Source organism: Abrus precatorius, unplaced genomic scaffold (genome assembly GCF_003935025.1).
Source record: "Abrus precatorius isolate BTA unplaced genomic scaffold, Abrus_2018 Scaffold8, whole genome shotgun sequence".
Classification (NCBI taxonomy): Eukaryota; Viridiplantae; Streptophyta; class Magnoliopsida; order Fabales; family Fabaceae; genus Abrus; species Abrus precatorius.
The window spans coordinates 14,049,572-14,061,856 of record NW_020874428.1 but is presented as its reverse complement, the minus strand read 5'-3'; positions in this window follow the sequence as shown (position 1 = coordinate 14,061,856).

Genomic DNA, 12,285 nt, shown 5'->3' with positions numbered 1-12,285 from the left:
TTTATATTCATTCATACTTTATTATTAAGATTGTCGATTTTATAAGCTCAGCCTTGCATTTTTGTATTGTGTTGGTATGTGTGCTGCGATGATCGTACGGTGGTATGTGAGCAGAATTGGTAAGCAATGCATCTACTTCTCAAGCTGGACGGTTTGGCTGAGAGACGTCAGAGTTGGCATGTTGGGAGATCATAGTGCTAATCATGTTGTTAGTTTAGATTTTGGTATTAGTTCTTAACTGTTGGGTTACAACTCCTCAAAGGAATATAAATTTATATTTTGAACTTGTATTTGACTTCCACGCTCGATTAGCTGATATAAATATATAAATTTATGTAAAATTTTGATATTGTATAAAAATGCCCTTGAGGCTTGTTATTTTGTTAAATTGAATGTTGAAGTTCAATTGTTGAAAAATTTATACTTTTTTACTTTTATATATATATATATATATATATATATATATATATATATTATCTAATAAATTAAATAAATGAATTAGATAAGTTTCATCTAAAATGCACTCAATTTTCCAAACTTGCATGAAATACAAGTTTGAAGTCGAATGTCAAGAACTAAAAATAATCTTTGTAATATCATAAAATGGTTCTAAGAATTGACAATGCCTCCTTTTTTCTATTCCTTATGAGATGGACAATATGTATAATTCTTATCTACCACTTGAAAAAATGTCAAAAGCTTTTTCATATCTAAATGCAATTTCAAGCATTAGGCAAGTAGAGTTTCATTTGATAAATATATCTAATCTTAAGCTCATGCTTATGTCTATGCTAGCATCAATAACACAATCTGTGAATCTTGTCATCCTTCCATATGATCCTTTAACATATTTAATACTAAAACTTTCTTTAATTTTATACAGAGTTTTACTGGCAGCCTTCAAACCCTTTTAAAAAATTAAATTAAGTATATGAGGGAAAAAACACATGAAAAATTCACCATAACACAACAAACACACATGGATAGTTTTTTTAAAATATCTTGCATGTTATCATTTGCTAAAGCATTGTCCAAAGTAAAAGAGAAAATATTTTTGCCAATTCTCTATTATTTTAAATAGTCAAACAAAATATTTTTTTTAATTCAACACCAGTTTGTGGAGGTTTCATTTGACAAAAATTGAGAATTTTACTAATTAAATTCCTATTTCTATTAACAATATGTGTCGTTAGACAAATATAACCTTCATTAGTAATTGTTGTCCAAACATCAAAAGTTAAACACTCTTTCTTACTCTTAGGAATCTTACACATGATTTTCTTAACTATGATCCTATTTTATATTTATTTTATAAATATTTGACACAATTGTATTCCTAGAGTGAATTATTGCATTTCAAATAGTTGAACCAGACTCTAATTTTCTCATATTCAACAAAATTGAAAGGCAAATCTTGTTGAATAATGGCTTGGGCAAATACTTCTTGGGGTCTTTTGATGAATTTTTCTTATGCTAAGATTTATATTTTTCACATTCACATTCAAATATGTTATGATTTTTACCAACTACATGCCCATTGTTACATTAATTACATAAAACCCTTTCAATACCATCTTTGTCTTTACTAATTTTTGTAAAGAATTTTTAAACATTTGATACTTCTATTTTAATTGTCTCAACACTTTCAACTTTACTAGAGGAGTTTGAGAAACAATATCATCATCCATATTTGTAGTGTTACTTGTAGATTATATAATAAAATTAATTATTTGCCAAAATATGGAACAAACTAAAAGCAAGGAAGATCTAAAAAAAATGCATCCAACAAATCTTATTTGATAATTAATTGGTTCCACTGTTAAGATTTAATATTAACAAACACTTCTTTGAAAATCAAGAAGGAGAGGAAGAAAGCTTCATTCTCCTTATTTGAAGGAAACTAATATATAGATAACCTTGAAAGATAATTTTGAAACTAAATTAAACTAACCATGACTCAAAATATAATTTTGACATAAAATAGACAACTACCACATGTATAAAGATGACAAATGGACCTTATAAGTTATTTTTTTACTCAATTGAAATATTTCAACTATTATTCCACATTAAACAAGTAAACTATATCAAAACGACTAAATGATTATCAAATGAAAGCTAGAGAAAAATTGTGGATGATGAAAGCATGCAAGAACAAATATTTTTTAGTGTCAAACACTTGTTTGGAGGGAAAGTGTACCCATCGAGAAGTAATAAAGGGTTCTTAAATTAAGTTCCCAAAATATCGTCCCACAAGGATTGATTTCCAATTACTAAGAATTTCCTAACTCAATTGTTTAAGCTTCAAAGATACGAGATTAATTAAAAACAAGAATTTATAAAATTAATTATAAAACTAAGAGTAAGGAATACAATGCACGTCTTGGTTAAACTTATCGGAGAGGAACCTAGGATATATATGTTTTCTCATTCAATCCTTTATGTTATTTTTTTATTTAACTATAAATTCGATTTCCTTGTGATTACCAATCATTCGTATGAATATTATTAATATCCAATGGTCATGCAATATTAATATTCTTTTCTCTAAATTAATATCCCCAATGGTCATGCAAGACATCAATTTGAGAAAACTTAAGGAACCTATGAACTTGTTAATTTAATAATGATTAGAAGAAAAAGATTGGTTTGGTCCACCTAATCTTTTATCTCGTTTTACACTATAGATCTATTAATTAACCGAGATACGATTGCCTAACAATATAATTAATTAGGATTAAGAAAGAAGCATAATAGGATAAAATCTAATCACAAAACAGAAATCAAATTTAGATTCAAACATCAAAATTTCATAAATTCATGAACAATAGTTCCTATAGCCCTAGCTATGAACTTAGTTACTCATGCTAAAGAAAAGAACTAAAACAATCATAAACAAAGTCATAATCAAAAGAAATAGCAAACTAGAGTGTGAAATGTGTTCCCGATCTTCAAGTATGATCGCTTAAAACTCCAAGTCTCATCAAGCATGTGCCAAGGATCTCGTGCAAAAGAGACGAGATTAGATGTATTCTAGAGCCAAAGCCAAGATGTAAAAACGGTCTCTTTTACGATGCCTGAGATCTTCCCTTTAATAGAGTTTGAAAACCCTAAAAACTCTTCATAATTGGGCTTCCCACATATGAGCATGGTCGTGCAAGGCCTTAAGCACGACCGTGCATGGGCTCGAAGCACCCACGTGCTTATTGAATGGGTCTAGGCATGCTGACTACTGCGAAGCTCTAATCTACTATCAATTTGGGCCTAGAATGCACTCAAAATCCACTTGCCGCCTCTTTATACCAAATTGCACAATTAATATATAAATTAGTGTAAAAATCAAATAAAATGAAGGTTAAATATGAATATATGGGTTGTAAAAAAAGGCCTAATTACAGACTTATGAGTGACAATGTTTTGTTAATAATAGAAAAGTTATTTACAATCTCTTCAAGTGTAAGTGTAATGTGACTTTTGAAACATAAAAAAAAATGATATTAATAACTAAAAATAAGCCAACTTCAACAAAATTTGTGTTAGTTATGAGTAATAGTTAAAAGTTAGAAATTCTTGTACAAGCATATTTTCAATGTTTTATTCTAGGCAATTGATAATCATGTTTACACAAAAATCTTAACCTATATCCCACCAATCAATGAGTGCACTCACATGATAACATAATAATTGGTATGAAAGAAACAAAAAAGAGAAATAGGACGAAGAAGAACACACATTATAACACCTTCAAATTTTGTGGCCCTTGTATAGAAAAATATAAGTTTTGGGTGCAAGGTATCTCATTGTAGCAAGATATCTCTTGCTATAATGAGAAAGATGCATTTAGAATCAGGTATTCTGATGCTATCCCGTTGTAGCGAGGAGATCTCGCTGCAGCTAAAATGACAGACAGCAAAGGAAAATTATATCTAGTTTTTTTGCTACAGTGAGAGAAAGACTCGCTGTAGCAAGAAAATTCTCATTGTAGTGAGAGATAGCTCGTTGTAGCAAGAATATTACGAGTTAAGGAGTATTTAAGGGCATTCAACCTAGAGAACTTGGATTACAATCTAAAATCCCGATCTCTCCCCTATTCTCTCCGACCTTGCACCCTCTCTTCTCAGAAATCTTCCTCTAAACCTCAATCTTCCTTCAAATTCGGGCTTAGGAGCTCAATCATTTAGATCTAAGTAAGTTTCCTTGAACTTAGTTCTCTAACTTCATTCTTATTTCTCTATTTTATCCAATCTAAAGGTTTGTACTTTGTAATACTCAAGGAAGCCTTAACCTTTAAGACGATATTCTCTATCAAAACGTTGTGCCTCTCCATTGGATCTCTTGGAAAACTCAATCTGAGAGACCTATTTTTTAAATAAGGGGAGTGATCCTAAACCCTAACTTCTCTTTGGTATTTTGATTTGAAAACTCCATGATTATTTTCAGAACTATCTAAATATAAATTGTAGCAAAAGCTTTGAAAAGAACTGTTTTGAGAATATTAAACGTGGTTTAGAAATAATAAGATTACTATTTTACATTTTTAGAATGATAAACTTACAGTGAATATTGGGTGATGCCAGACTTTATGATAGACGACTTTGTTATTACTGAGAAAGTGTGTATGTTGGATTGTACAATTAGGCTGAGTCCGGAGGTGTCCGACCTTCGGTACATTATATTGACTTGTGTGGTGTAAAATTGTTTGATGATATGTTTGTGTTAAATGATATATTGAATACAAATGTTGTTTGATAGCTGAAGTATGTCAAAATGGGTGAAACCATGTTATTAATGAAAAGTGTTCGATGTTCTTAAATGAAGAAAGAATTTTATGTATGAAATAAAATGATATGACATGATGATGAAATTGTGAGAAATGTGATTATAATGTGTGAGCCAGAATAGCTTGATGGATGTGATTATGATACAAGTATTGTGGTACATCAAAAGATGTACTCATAATACATGTATTATAATACATTAAATTATATGATAAAGACTCATGTATTACGACATGTTGATCTATGGGATATAGAAAAGAATGAAAATAGTTGAGAAATGCTGAGAGTAAGTAGAGATAATTACAGAGATACACTAAGAGTATAAAGTTCAGAGAAGATTTAGAAAATTTTGGGAAAATAAGGGTAGTGAATGCCAATTGTAAAGGGGTGCACAATGATTTGCTGAAAGTGAAAGCATTCACAGGCTACATACTCATTTCCTAACGAGACTCTTGACTATACCTTTTGCTAAAAAGAGCCATGTCGGCAAACATGTATTCGTGTTGCTGCAGCTAACAAGTAGCTATCTATGCTATGAAGTCCTCAAGGGATCCCAAGGGCAATGAATATGAAAGTGTAATGAATGTGAAAGTGTGATGAATATGAAGTAGTATAGAAATTGTATGATTATAATATATTCATTGTAACATATCGATTGATGTTGTTATAATATATGTGTTGTAATACATCGACGGGTGATTAGAACACATGTATTGTGACATATTAATTGATGTGGTATAATACATATATCATGACATACAGATTAGTGTGAAAATACATGTCATACATATATACAAAGATGATTGATTAGTTGTCATGTATGTGCTCCGCTATGATAATGATTTATATGCTCTGAGTGTTATTATTAATCCAATATATATATATATATATATATATATATATATATGAGATAATATTTTCAATATTATATTTGTATATATATACACCTTTCTTTCTTCTATCAAATAAGAGATTTAGTAGAGCAGGATATACTTACCAGTATATTTCAAGTAATGAAAGTGAAGAGATAAAGAGAGCTGGTCCGTTCTATGATCATAATTTAGTGGTATTGGAAGGAAGACTGCTCTGTAAGGACTAGGACAGTTTGAAAAATTATAATATTTTATCCTAATTATATTTCATATTGACCAAGTTATATAAATATTTTTTTAATGTCAAATTTTAGAATTTATAATGCTTTGGTGAATTTTGTTGTAATAAATAAATTGAAAAGGTTCTTAATAATATTCTAAACTTATATGTATACAATGTAAACCAAATAATTTGCTAGATGTAAATTAAGTTTTATTTATTATTTTAAAATCTTAAACTTATTCCTTTGAAAGTTTTAAATACTGTGAAATTTTATACAATTTTCATAGAAAGAATACAAGTTTGTTTTTATTTAATTCTTAAATTCATGAAATAAAATAAAATAATTTTATTTTTTTCTTTTATTATAAAAATTTATTTAGTTACTTTTATACAAAATTAAAGATGTTATGTACATAATTAACTCAGTTTAATCACTATAATATACGTTTATGAGCAAATTAAAAAGTTCTATTTACTATAATATGTGAATACCAGGTAAAAGATAATTTGTCTTTTTAGCTTTTAAAACTCATGTCCATAATGATTCATAACTTCTTATTACAATCTATTAAATACTAACGACTAAGTTCAAAGAAACATTAAAAAAAAAAAAAACCCTAACTGTTACAAAATTTAAGACATATCAACAATAATAGACTATAAAGTCCAATTCAATTGAAAAACGCTCACCCAAAAACAATACTTTTCTTGCCACAATAGACAAACATCAATGCAATCGACACAACTTTATATTCACAAATCAACGTTATCTTCCCAATCAAACTTTTACAAAACACAAAAAATGTGATCAAGATTCTAACTTGTCAAATTACATATAAAAACATTATTTTTAAGCAAGGAAACCATAAAAATTTACATGCAATTAAAGACAATACTCCTTCTTAACCCAATCCAATTTTACAATATAATAGTAGCAGCCAATACATTCAAGTTTTATCCACATTGACTTAACAATTAATTTGAATTTTAAATTTTAACATGTTATTATTTTTAAAAAATTAAAAAAAATTACAATATTTTTTTATTAAAAAGGACAATTTTTTTTTTGTTGTCAAGGAAATAATTGACAAAAAGGTATATTAGAGCACGAGCCACCTCAACAAAAGCCATTAAAACTGAATTTACACAATAATTTACACCAATTTAATAACTACAAAATAACAAGTATTGAAACATTTTTATTATTTAAGTACAAAACTGAAGCATTGACATAATAATTCTTCAGTTTTAGAACTTGACTGAAATCAAAGTTTAGTTACAATTTACTCTATCTCCTAGAGTTGTCAATCTGGGACAAAGCCTATGACAACCATCTTGATATCAGTAAAAGTTAAAATTGTGCAAACCAGGAATTATTTTCTCCCAAATCCTTGACAGGAATAATTTTTATAAACATAAAAACAAACTTTTAGCTCACATAAATACCCAATGAGTTAAAATAAAATAGCCTCCATCGCAAAATGCCACCCTCGTAACCCCTAAATTTATGAATCTTAATAGTGCAATGTGAGATTACAATTTCTAAAATACATCATAAAAAGAGCTGCTATTATACGATCATTGCGCTAATCATTAGTTCCAAACTTCATAATGAAGGCTATCACAAATTGATTCTCAAAACTACTTAAGGACAAATGAAAGTAGAAGGTAAGTATTAGTATAGTTCCATGTAAGCACTAGAAAAAGAGTATAAAATTAACAAAAAAAAAGTATTTCTAACGCCTTTAAATTATAAAAAAAAAAACTTTCCATTAATAGGAACTCCAAAGACATTAAGTGGTACCCCATTTTAGCTCTCCAAAACAACTAAAAACTACAGTAACTGAATGTCCAATTCTAAATTCTAAACATTGACAAAAATCACTCTAATATTATTGAACTAATCTTATTTGTTAAGAATCTTTTAAGAAGCTTGAAACTCTTTAGAGAAAGAAAAGTATGACCACAAGGAGAAAAACTTTGATGAATAAATATCCTTCAAACATAAGTTAAAATGGAAAAATTAATTACTTAATCAATCATATTCATATTTCTCCAATTAAAAAGAAAAAAGAAATTTAAATTCAAGAAATGAAAAAAATACAACCTGTATGAACTTAACAAATAATTTTGATATGAAACTCTCCTCTCAATGAAATGGTATGAGATAAAATGACATGATGTGAAATCGAAAGATGAAATCGTTTTGGAGCAAAGAAAAGAAAAATAAATTTTGATGTTAAAATTCTAACATGTTTAATTGATGAGAAAATGGGAAGAAGATTGAAGGCTATAGTTATATCCTTTACGTGAAGATAACTAGAATTAGAGAAAAAAAGTATATTGAAAAATTATAATTCAATAGGTTGACTCATGTGATAACTAATCCCTAACTAATGTAAAAATTACAATTTTCAACAAGGGGCTAAAAAAATTCCACTAATCATAGACTCTAAAACAAGTGGGTTAAAATAAGGGGTTGTGTGGGGCGGGTGAGCTTTGTCTCACATTGAAAGCTCTACTTATATTTATAATTTTTAAATAATATTTGAAGTAAAATTAGTAAATTAACTTCTAAATAATATAAAAATAAGATTAAATATTAACTTAATTGTAACTTTAGTATACAACATCATAAGAATGATGACTAATGTTAGAATTTTCTTTAATTCATTATGTAATTTCTGTTATGCAATGACTATTATGAAATTACCTTTTCCCTTTTGAGATCTTGAATTACGTTGCTCTCATAACACAATATATGGTTCTCACACAATTAAGGGTTTAGAGAGCACTAATCTGAATCCATTGTTCTTTGATGTTACCTCTCTCTTTGATGTCGTTGATTCCTTGGTATTTTCCCTAACTCTTCCTTCCTCTTTCGGTTCCTCTCAGATGGTTGAGAGAAAGTTCCTTTACACATTTACCATTAGCTCACTCAGAGACCGTGAAAGTGAAAAATAGGGAATGTCGTAACCCTTATTTGGTAACCGCTCATTAATTTATATGAAGGGAGAGGGGAGGGTTTCCTTATAATTGTATTTACAATTGTACCCTCAATGACTCTATATTTTATATTTAACAACCATCACATTAAATCATTAATTAGAGTCATGCTATAAGTTACATAGACCACTATAACAAGATTATTAAAATAATCTAACAATCTCCCACTTGGCCTATGTGACGACTTGAAGATTCAATGAACTGTAAGTGTGCATATCATTGATAACATCGAGTCATCATCTTTTAATATTTAAGTTGATCAGATCATGGCGGTCACAAGTCATTTGACGACATGATTCCTTCCAAGTATCACAGAACCAACCCAAATCAAAATAGCTTTAATCAGTCATATTACAGACTGTAACTCTGATGTGTTTTTAACACTTAACCTGTTATCAAACTCAAATCATACATGTACATTAACACAATTCAGATAACAAGTAAACAAGCAGAAACAATACTTTTATTGAATTCCCAAAATGTCTACAATAATATGAGCAAACATATATATGTGAATCACACAATCATGCTAACAAGGACTTGTCTATAATGTCCATTCTACCAACATGGCCAGAAAACGTTTTAGGGGACAATCCCTTAGTTAGCGGATCCGCTATCATTAAATCAGTACCTATATGCTCAATAGACACTTTATGTTTCTGCACTTCTTCTTTCACTGATAAGTATTTTAAGTCCATATGCTTTACTCCCTTTGAATACTTATCATTCTTAGAGAAGAAGACGGCTGTGGAATTATCACAATACATTCTTAGCGGCTTTTCTATATTATCAACAATACCAAGCCCTAAGACAAAGTTTCGCAGCCACAAAGCATGAATAGTGGCCTCAAAGCATGCCACAAATTCCGCTTCCATGGTAGACGTAGCAATAATGGACTCCTTTCCGCTCTTCCATGAAATCGCACATCCAGCTAACAAGAAGATGTAGCCAAAGGTCGATTTCCTTGAGTCTACACATCCAGCATAGTCTGAATCCGAGTAGCCAATCACTTCGAGTTGACTAGATCTCCTATAAGTAAGTATGTAGTCCTTGGTGCCTTGTAAATACCTAAGGACTTTCTTTGCAGACTTCCAGTGGTCCATTCCGAGATTACTTTGATATCGGCCTAACATTCCAACAGCAAAACTGATATCAGGCCGAGTACATGTCTGAGCATACATTAAACTCCCGACCACTGATGCATAGGGAATAGATTCCATTGCTTTCTGCCCAACTCATTCTTGGGACATTGCATTTCACTAAACTTATCTCCCTTTTGAATTAGAACTACTCCTGATGAGCACTTTTCCATTTTGAATCTCTCTAGTACTTTGTTGATGTAGTCTTTCTGAGACAATCCCAGTAATCCTTGTGATCTATTACGGAATATTTCTATTCCAATCACATAGGAAGCCTCACCCATATCTTTCATCTCAAAATTCTTAGAGAGAAATTCCTTTACATCATGTAATAGCCCAACATCATTAGTAGCAAGAAGAATGTCATCAACATACAGGACTAAAATGATGAACTTACTCCCACTGACCTTCATATAGATACACCGGTCAACAGTGTTCTCTACAAAACCGTATAATGTGATGGTGTCATTGAACTTAAGATACCGTTGTCTGGAAGTCTGTTTCAACCCATATATTGATTTCTTTAACTTACACACCATACTTTCTTTACCTGCGGTCAAGAAGCCATCTGGCTGATCCATATAAACTTTCTCTTCCAAGTCACCATTCAGAAAGGTGGTCTTTACATCCATTGGTGGAGCTCTAAGTCATAATGAGCCACCAAAGCCATAACAATTCTTAAAGAGTCCGTCTTTGAAACTGGAGAAAAGGTCTCTTTATAGTCTATGCCATCCTTTTGAGTGTATCCTTTAGCAATAAGTCTAGCCTTATATCTCTCAACGTTGCCTTTTGAGTCACGTTTGGTCTTAAAGACCCACTTGCAACTGACTCGTTTTGAACCTTTAGGCAACTCGACTAGATATCATACCTTGTTGTCATTTATTGATTTTAACTCTTCTTTCATGGCATTCAACCACTTTTCAGAATTGTAACATTCCATGGCTTGCTTTAATGAGACTGGATCCTCATCAATACTCAAGTCACATTCATGCTCAAGTGAGTAAATCACATAGTCATTCGAAATAGCCGGTCTCATAGATATGCAGCGGTCTTTAATGTGTACATCCACAAAGACATAGGTACAGAACTGTAACTCAACATACTCCTAACCATTTTCATAATAGCACGATTTCGCCTTTCAGCCACACCATTTTGTTGTGGTGTACCAGGCATAGTATACTATGTACATATGACTCGACTTTCCAGAAATTTTGCAAATGGACCTGAACATTATCCACTTTCATAAGATTTTCCATAATATTTACCACCTCTATCTGACCTCACAACCTTTTTACCTTTCTATCCAGTTGCCTTTCCACCTCATCAATGAATACCTGTAAGACATCCACTGATTGAGATTTTTCATGCAACACATACAGATAACAATAACGTGAGTAGTCATCAATGAAAGTAATGAAATATCTTTCACCACCCCAAGATGGGATGTTAAACGGACCACAAATATCAGTGTGTATCAACTCTAAGAGTTGACTGCTTTTTGTGGCTGGATTCTTTGATGTGTGTTTAGTTTGTTTTCCTTTAATACAATTCACACATACATCCTAGTCAACAAAATCCAATTGAGGTAAAATTTCACTTTTCATTAACCTCATCATCCTTTCTTTGGATATGTGACCTAACCTTTGATGCCACAAGAAAGTAGAGCATTCATTACGCATATTCAAATTACTACTAATAGTACTCTCAACATGAAACATAGATTCAGCAAATTTAACATTAAGATTAAAACGATATAAACCATCAATCAATATACCAGATCCAAAATAGTATGAGTGTTTATACAAAGAAAAGGTACCGTTTCCAATCTTAAAATTAAAACCAAATTCATCCAACTTTGCAACAGAAACTAAATTTCTAGCACATTCAGGAACATAAAGACACTTTTCTAGATCTATGCAACAACCAGTATGCAAGATCAATCTGTAAGTCTCTATTCCTTCTATCTATGCCTTCATTCTGTTTCCCATGTACAAGAACTTTTCAGTTCCGCTTATGGTCTGGATCGAAAGAAATCCTTGCATTACATGTAACACATGAGTAGTTGCACCAGAATCTAACCACCAGGTATTTTTAGTACCTCAATAAGATTTGATTCAAAACATACTAAAACATAATATATAGCTTTCCTTTCGAACCAAACCTTTCTCTTCGGACAATCTTTCTTGAAGTGACCAATCTTCTTGCAGATGAAGCACCTCTGGCCTTTTTGGATTCAACCTTCATGAACCTTTAATAAGGCCTTATCC